This window comes from Haemaphysalis longicornis, unplaced genomic scaffold (assembly GCF_048455015.1).
Source record: "Haemaphysalis longicornis isolate Haplotype H1 unplaced genomic scaffold, Haemaphysalis longicornis Haplotype H1 scaffold_4, whole genome shotgun sequence".
Classification (NCBI taxonomy): Eukaryota; Metazoa; Arthropoda; class Arachnida; order Ixodida; family Ixodidae; genus Haemaphysalis; species Haemaphysalis longicornis.
The window spans coordinates 178910826-178919574 of NW_027526361.1; the positions used below are offsets into that span (position 1 = coordinate 178910826).

Below are 8749 nucleotides of genomic sequence, written 5' to 3' on the forward strand. Positions count from 1 at the left end.
TCTGCCAGGTCCTCCTCAGTTCGCGTATGGCTACCCTGCTTGGCGTCCATCCCGCCCAACCTGTTTCTATTGTGGCATCCGAGGGCATATCTCTCGTTTCTGCCGAAGACGCCAACAAGATGAAAGGCTCGCGTACTCCCCCGTTCCACAAAGCAGGAGTCAACCATTTTACGACTATTATTCTCAAAGGTTCCCGTACGCACAACGTTCACCGTCACCCGTAGACTACCAGGACCAGCACCGCAGCTCCCGCCCTCCGAGACGATCTTCCCCAACGCCCTTCCGCCGCCGCTCTACCTCGCCGCTTCGTCCTGCCTCCCAGAACACGGAAAACTAAACGCGGCAGTTTCTGGGGGCGAAACTGCGTCACTTCGGAATTCTGGAAGTCCTCCTCATCGACCATCGAATACGTTATCAGTTTTAGTTGAAGGAATTAGTGTTGAAGCTCTTGTGGACAATGGTGCGAGCATTTCGATAATTCACGAAAGTTTATGCTCTCTACTGCGAAAAGTAAAAACTCCATATTCTGGCCCGTTTCTACGAGGTGCGAACTCCGCTGCTATTCAACCATCTGTACTGTGTACAGCTCGTGTTTTTATCGACGGCATTCGACACCACATTCAGTTCGCAGTACTGGCATCATGCGTTCACCAAATGATATTAGGCTGGGATTTTCTTGAATCGGTGTCTGCTGTGATTTCTTGTGGTGAACCAATGATTCATATGAATGATACAGACTTGGCCAGTGTTTCGGATACTGCAGACTTGCGATTGGTGGCGTCCTGCGACTTAACTCTTCCCCCTGCTCAAGAAAATATACTCTCGGTTAATTCGGACAAAATTCTCGACGGTGATGTACTCATTGCTCCGACAGGAAAACTCCCCCTTCATGGCGTAGTCATATCCCCCTGCCTCGTCCGTTTTTCTGCGGGAACTGCTCTTCTGGCCGCAGCGAATACTACAGCCGAAGCGGTTTTCTTGCACCGAGGGACCACTGTTGCTTGTGCTCCGCGCGACGGTGCAGTGAATGTCGTCTCATTGGGATCTGTCACGTCGGACGATCATTCGGTGAGCACTAAGCCTTCATCCTTTCCCATTAGTGCAATAATCAGTTCGGATCTTGACCCAGAGCAACAGGAAATGCTATTGGCTCTTCTGGGGAAACACGAAATTTTATTTCATTCTTCTTCTACCATCTTACGGCAGACCTCCGCAGCCACCCACCGAATCGACACAGATGGCTCGCGTATCATTCGACGTCGCCCGTATCGCGTCTCACTGACGGAGCGTCAAATAATTCAGGAACATGTCGACGACATGCTAAAGAAAAACATAGTTCGCCATTCAACCAGCTCCTGGTCATCGCCCGTTGTTCTAGTCCAGAAAAAGGACGGATCTGTACGATTTTGTGTGGATTACAGGGCGCTTAACAACATAACTCGGAAAGATGTCTATCCGTTGCCTAGAATCGATGACGCTTTGGACACCTTGCAAGGGGCCGAATACTTCTCCAGTCTGGATTTGAGATCGGGATACTGGCAAATTCCCATGCACGAGGAAGACAAAGAAAAAACAGCTTTCAGCACGCCTGACGGTCTTTACGAATTTAACGTAATGCCGTTCGGGTTGTGTAACGCTCCGGCCACGTTTGAACGCATGATCGATACGGTTTTACGCGGCTTAAAGTGGAAGACGTGCCTATGTTACCTTGACGACATAGTCGTATTTTCTTTTACTTTTCCCGAACATCTCCTTCGGCTTAACGAAGTGTTAACTTGCCTTTCAAACGCCGGTCTGACCCTTAACACAAAGAAATGCCACTTTGCAAGCAAGTCAATCAAGGTATTAGGTCACCTGGTGAGCAAAGAGGGAATCCGGCCCGACCCTCACAAAATCAATGCCGTATTGAATTTTTCTCGCCCAAACCATCAAAAAGAACTTCGCAGCTTCTTAGGATTGGCCTCCTACTTCCGCCGCTTCATTCGAAACTTCGCTTCAATCGCTTCCCCTCTACATAAACTGCTGTCCTCTGACACACCGTTTCTATGGTCTGACGACTGCGAAGCTGCCTTTCAGAAACTGAAGTGTGCCCTAACCTCTGATCCCGTACTCGGCCATTTTGATGAAACAGCGCCCACTATACTACCCACCGACGCCAGCGGGCTCTGCATTGGGGCTGTTCTGTTACAGCGCAGGACATCTTCTTTTGAGCAGGTAATTGCCTACGCCAGCCGGACATTGACACCTGCTGCGAAAAATTACACAATAGCAGAGCAGGAGTGCCTCGCTGTTGTTTGGGCAGTTCAAAAGTTTCGTCCATATCTGTACGGGCGTCACTTCACTGTGGTCACGGACCATCACGCCCTTTGTTGGATATCTTCCCTAAAGAACTTGACCGGGCGGCTAGGCCGTTGGGTACTCCGCTTACAAGAGTACAGCTTCACCGTCGTCTACAAGACTGGCAAAAAGCACGGGGATGCAGACGCTCTGTCACGCTGCCCGTTATCCCCCGCTCAAGATGACATTCAAGCGCTTTCTGAATCAACGACAGCCTTACCGATCGCCGCTGTGGACATTTGCACGGAACCACTTTCTGAATTGGCCTCTCAGCAAACGTCCGACACTTACTGTCGCAAACTCATTTACCTGTTAGACGGTTCCGCTCAACCACGCAATATTCGTTCACGCCGCCAGCTCCGCCAATTTCGACTGAGTAATGGAACCCTTTACCGGTACAACTACCACCCAACAGGCGACAGATGGGTGCCCGTCATTCCCCGTGCCCTCCAACGCAAAATTTTAGAGACATTTCACGACGACGCTACCGCGGGCCACCTTGCCTTCCACAAAACGTATGACCGTATCAATAGCCGCTTCTTCTGGCCCGGCCTATCCACCTCTGTTGCCAAACACGTTGCATCGTGCGTATTGTGTCAGTGCCGCAAACGTCCAACTTCGGGACCTACAGGCACACTGCAACCCCTGCCGTGCCCCTCCTCTCCTTTCGAAGTCGTTGGCATCGATCTCTACGGTCCTCTTCCCGTCACTTCGGCTGGACATCGGTGGGTCATTACCGCAGTGGACCACTTGACACGATACGCGGAAACAGCTCCTATTCGCACGGGCTGCGCTTTAGGGGTGGCTGAATTCTTTTTGAAGACGATATTTCTGCGACATGGACCGCCCAGAGTGCTTCTTAGTGACCGAGGCCGGGTATTTCTTTCGGCCGTGCTTGCAGAAGTTCTTCGCGCCACCGAAACTGTACATAGAACCACGTCCAGCTACCACCCTCAAACTAATGGTTTGACCGAACGTTTTCATTGCACGCTCTCGGATATGATTTCCTGTTACATTCAGCCCGACCATAAAAACTGGGACGTCATTCTCCCCTTCGTCACCTACGCCTATAATACAGCGGTTCAACGAACCACGGGATTTTCGCCATTTTTCCTTGTTCATGGGCACCCACCTTCAACTGTTCTCGATAATTCTTTCTTGACTGCACCTGTGGCCTCTGCATTCAACAGTATCGATGACTTTATTTCTCGCCTGTCTTACAGCCGCCATCTCGCTCATCTCAGGACGACAGCCTCACAGGAAGACCGCAAGTCAAACTACGACGCTTCGCACTGCGTTGTCTCGTTTCGAGCCGGCGATCAGGTCTTACTTTCCACTCCGCTCCGGACCCCAGGACTGTGCGAGAAGTTCCTTCCCCGCTTCGTAGGCCCTTACACTATCCAGCAATAGACTTCACCGGTAAATTACCGCGTTACGCCCACCTCTACTGTCACCGACCGCCGTTGTCGCGGCACTGAAGTTGTACACGTTTCCCGGATGAAGCCTTTCAACTCCCGGAATCTGCCTTAAGCGCCCGAGTCGGCCGCTTCAGCCCCGAGGGAAATGTTGTAAGCTATGACTAAGGCAGACATTAGCAGCCGTATGTGGACATTCTCCTGAGTGGCTATGTGCCAGATGCTATGTGCCACCAGCCTCACTCGCCGCGCATATCGTCGTCCACGCTATCATCTTCGGGATGTTCTGGAATCTCTGCGCTCGACCTGAGCTCGCTAGCCTGTCGCTCTCTGCGGGATTAGTTTAATAAACCGGTGCCCGACGACTCCTGGCCTGTGCCTCACAATATATATATATATATATATATATATATATATATATATATATATATATATATATATATATATATATATATATATATATATATATATATATATATATATATATATATATATATATATATATATATATATATTTATATATATATATATATATATATATATATATATATATATATAGTATAAGTAAAGAGTCGGATACACAGCAAGAACAATAACAAACAATGTTTACTTACGTAGCGGCAACGGGACTTGCCTTCATCAGAGTAAAGTTACATGATTTTGCTGTCGCAAACATTTTGAACACATTTCTTATATAGGTTTGCATAAAACTGTGAGAAAGAGCGGAAAATGTTTCGGAAATGGGGAGTGAGCATACAGTCAGGCTACGCCTATGTTACAACATCAACAAACAAACAAGAAAAATAAAAAGGGGGGGGGGGAGCGAGAGAGAGAAAAAGGGGTCGTGTTAACAATGCAGCGTTCAAGGTTGCACCATGACGGGTCAACGTATGCCGCGCGGGCTGCCAGTTCAGACAATGGGGGAAACTGGACAACCGCGGTTTGAAAAGAAAGGGAAGAGTATACACTGAGGTATTCAGTGACTGCTGAGACAGGTTCGGGGGGAAGCGAAGATGGGTGTGCCCCCCGCGGGTAGGGAGCCTACATAAGCCGCGCCTTCGTCGTTTAGGGTGGCGACAGCAGAGCCCAAGGTTTCCTAACGGTGGCTGCGGCGGCCGCCAAACTTGACGGGCCGCCATATTGGTCCCCCGGTGCCCGCCCGACCCAGGGAGCCGGCATGCGCCGCGCCTATGGAGGCGCGGAATAGGCTATCTCTAGAACGACCTGCTTCGAAACGATAGTGCGTGGTTAGTGGTTATCGCCAAGCAGCTTTCCAAAAACTTCCTGCTGCTGGGAACAGTTGAGATCGTGGGATCATTCGTTTAATACGGCATTCACGTCCTTGGTAAAGGCTTGCCAATGCCTCCTTTGGAGGCCCTAGCTGTACGTAGAAGCGCGCGAATACGCGATTTTTTGTGCGTGGAGCTCGATGTGGCGCATAGCCTGTGTATCTTGTTTTTCACATGCAGAATCGTGCTACGGTGCAATTATTTTTCGCAGGTCAGTTCGGTGGCAAGCACGAAATAGATCTCAGAATTATCTGCTAATACATAAGCATTCTTCCGACGCTTGTTGCACGAACGTTTCATTTCCTTGGTGGCATTGAAGGAACACGTCTCTTTTAGGGGCGAAGCCCCTTAATGGCTCTGGCTGTGGCCGTCTCATGTCGTCGTCGATGTAGTCATGGCACTAAAACACCGGGACCCTTGTTTACGCCTTACGGTAAAGCGTAACGCGTACTAGGAAAACACACCAGGTCACTCGTTTTCCAATGACTCGCACTAGAACGCGCTGCGCTTCAAAGCTGTATCCTTCTACCCCCAACGGTTTCACCTCCGTGGCAAAAACGCCAAAGCGCCGAGGATACACTTGTACACCGCACGCTTCGCTTTTCCCAAGGTTTCACGTTATTGGAAATGGCCGGGGATTTTATGTCGCCTTACCTCGCCGTCATTCTTTACCCGGGAAGGTTCTATTTAGGTAATTGCACGATGACGCCCGATTAGAGAGACGGTAATTTCATTTTCAGTTTTTGGCTTTTATATCATTTTTTAATTGTTTTGGCACTATTACCCTTTTATTTTTTATTCACTATTATTCAATTGAATAGGTTGACTTTTCAAATTACGCATTTTTGTGCAGATACAAGGCACTACATGTTATTAGGGTACCCCGCAAATGCTATAGCATAGAAAATATCGGTGTACTAGTAAAGTTTCTGATACAATGAAAATGGCCCGCACAGACTAAACCACTGTTGCCTATAGAACCTCCCCAGCCTATGCTTGAATCGTTCTGCCCAAACTGGGCATCTTAACGTGCCCAATGTGTAATTTAACACGTTTACACACACTAAAAAGAATATTGTTGAGGTGGCAACACAAAATATTACATCTATGGCTGAACATACACGTCATCATGCCTTGAAGCGTACTTTCATTACACGCATAAAGGAAGACAAACTTCACGTAAAATTCTTTTATTGCACTGCTTGCGTGACATGCAGATGCCCCCTTCTCGAACAACAGGCGTACATGGGAAATACAACAAAACACACAAAGTAAATGTGTCCGAGCTAATAAAGGCATCGAATTTCAAGAAGCACTTTACGTAGCAGACTAATGCATGTAAAAGTTACCACTCATTCGTGACTTTTTTCCAATGGAGCTGTTGAAAAAAAACTGAACACACAGGCAACGAGCAAGATTAAAGCCCAGATGGGCTACACAGGTGGACAATGCTGATGAGACAAACGCAGAGATAACTAATGAAGGAGAAAGCAAGTAGAGAAGAATACGGCTTGCTTCACTGATGACAGTGAGAAAGCATTTTACACGTCTGCATAAGTAGTACTTTGAGCAAGGATACATACATGAACCAAAATATTGGGGAATAAATCAATAAGAAAATTCCCCAAGCCCCACTGGGTTAATTTAAATTACCCCACTTAAAATTACATGACATCAGTCGAGAACAAAAACACGTCGTGAGCAACTGACACAATGGAGAGCAACGTCTCGAGAGAAAGGTGCAATGTGAACGAAGGCACACCACTGTTCTTGGTTTTGAATGCCTTTTTCGGGCTGGTACTGAGGAACAGCAAAAGAAAATGTTAGCAGTAAAATATTTTACAGCTATTTTGAACACACTATAATGTAAATTATACAAAAAAGGCATCAATTTTCCTTTATCATCATTGTACGGCAATGAAGTTGCATAGAGTCCTTAATAAAGGCAGTCCTAAATTATGATTGAACGTACCACACCCAAGTCTTCAAGTGTCCTCACATAAAAAAAAAATTTATCGCAGCTGCGTACGCTCTACGGTTCTAGCTGGCTGCTGAACTACTCCAAGTTTGCCGCAGCACAGGTTTTGCTTGCTGCCCCATTTACTCTGTGTTCATGCTGCTGCCTGAGGTAAATCTTTAGTCTTGTTCGGACATATTTTTCGAGAAGCAGCTTCTCTACAGTAGGCTTGTGCAAACTGCAACATCCCAAGTGCATTTTTACAGACTTCTGCAGGGCACTCAGAATGCTTGAAAATGGCTTTTTCACCTTCATGACTTCACCCATTTCAGCAAACGTTTTGAAGTTTTCTTCACAATCCATCAAAATTGTCATTACAGACATGCTTGGCTGGATCAGATTTCCAGCATTTTTCACGTACTCCTTCAACTGGATGAGGCTGCTGTATTTCCCAGGAGCACTGTCAGTCAGTACTGCTTTACAGCTGTTGCAGTTACCTATAGATTTTAAAACAGACCTCAGAAGGAAACCACCGATGTACGCTACGATGTCGCACTCTGCTTCCGTCAGTCCAATCACAAACAAGTTCTCTAACTCCTCAGCCTGCTGAATGGGGTCTTCCTCTAGCTTTTTTAGGCTTGGGTCAAGCAAGTCAGCCAGATGACTGCTGTCGTCAATGTTGTAGCTCGAAGTCTTAGGGGTGTGTACAAACTGGCTGACACAAATGGCCTTCAGTGCACATTTAACATCATACGCACTTGGAACTGGCTTCTTCAACCTCACAACTGAAAAAATATTTTCTAGGCAATCTTGGATCAACCTAGCAGTGAGGAGGTACAAGTACCCGCGCCTCGCCAGGAGCTCCTCTGACAGGCGCAGCACAACAGTTGTAGACACCAAAAGACCGGCCTGCGATGGCTTCCAGTGTGCAGTTGCTCCCATGTTCATCCGAGTGAATGTAGCACATGCCAGCTGCAATGTCCCAACTGCTTCCTGGTGCTTTGCGCGGTCAAAATGACTTAAAGCAACGATGGGGTGTCGTGATGACATCAAAGTGTACCACTTAGTGACAAGGTCAAAAAACCAGGCAGTTGCTTCAGCTTCCGGCTTCAAGATTTTGAGCTTGATTAGATAGCGAATGGCAGGAGGTGCTTCACGGAACAACTGCACTGCGATGTTTACTTTCATTTTTGCGAAATGTCCATCGCTGACATGAATGTCCGACAGCTTGTTAGCGATTTTGAGGTCATTTTTTTATCATATTCGAGAACAGCCTCAACATGTTCAAGGGTAACAGTTTTTCCTGGGATGCAATGCTCCTCTGTCGTCTCCTTCCCCAGGGTAAAACTTCCTGAGCGGAGAAGCTGCCCACGTATGTTTTTCAAAACGTGAGCAGGATCAGCCATGAAATACAGCTCCCTACCATCCAAGTGAGGGTGTGGTATAGAGCAGACAGTTTGCGAGTGCCTGTGGCTTGAAAACTCCAGCAGCTGCCACACTTTCCTGTTGGCACTTCCCATGTCACTTGTTACAACAAGAACTCTCAGGGACACCTCAAAACAAAGCGCAATTAAATGAAATATAAGCTCCTTTAAAAGGCTTCCGTCAGTAGAACGACCAGTGAAGTGGTAAGCGATGACCTGTTTCCACCTCGTGTTTAGACCTCCAATCATAAACACGAGGGCATGGTTTGCAACGTTGTCAGTTGACTCTGGAAGTGTCGTACCCCCAAAAAGGCAATCCAGAGAGCG

At 47.5% G+C, this 8749-nt stretch overlaps 1 pseudogene; it reads right to left on the reverse strand.

Moving 5' to 3' along the window:
* Positions 1–6997: 6997 nt before the first annotated feature.
* LOC144179526 (uncharacterized) lies at positions 6998–8396 on the reverse strand (annotated as a pseudogene).
* Between the last annotated feature and the right edge of the window lie 353 nt (positions 8397–8749).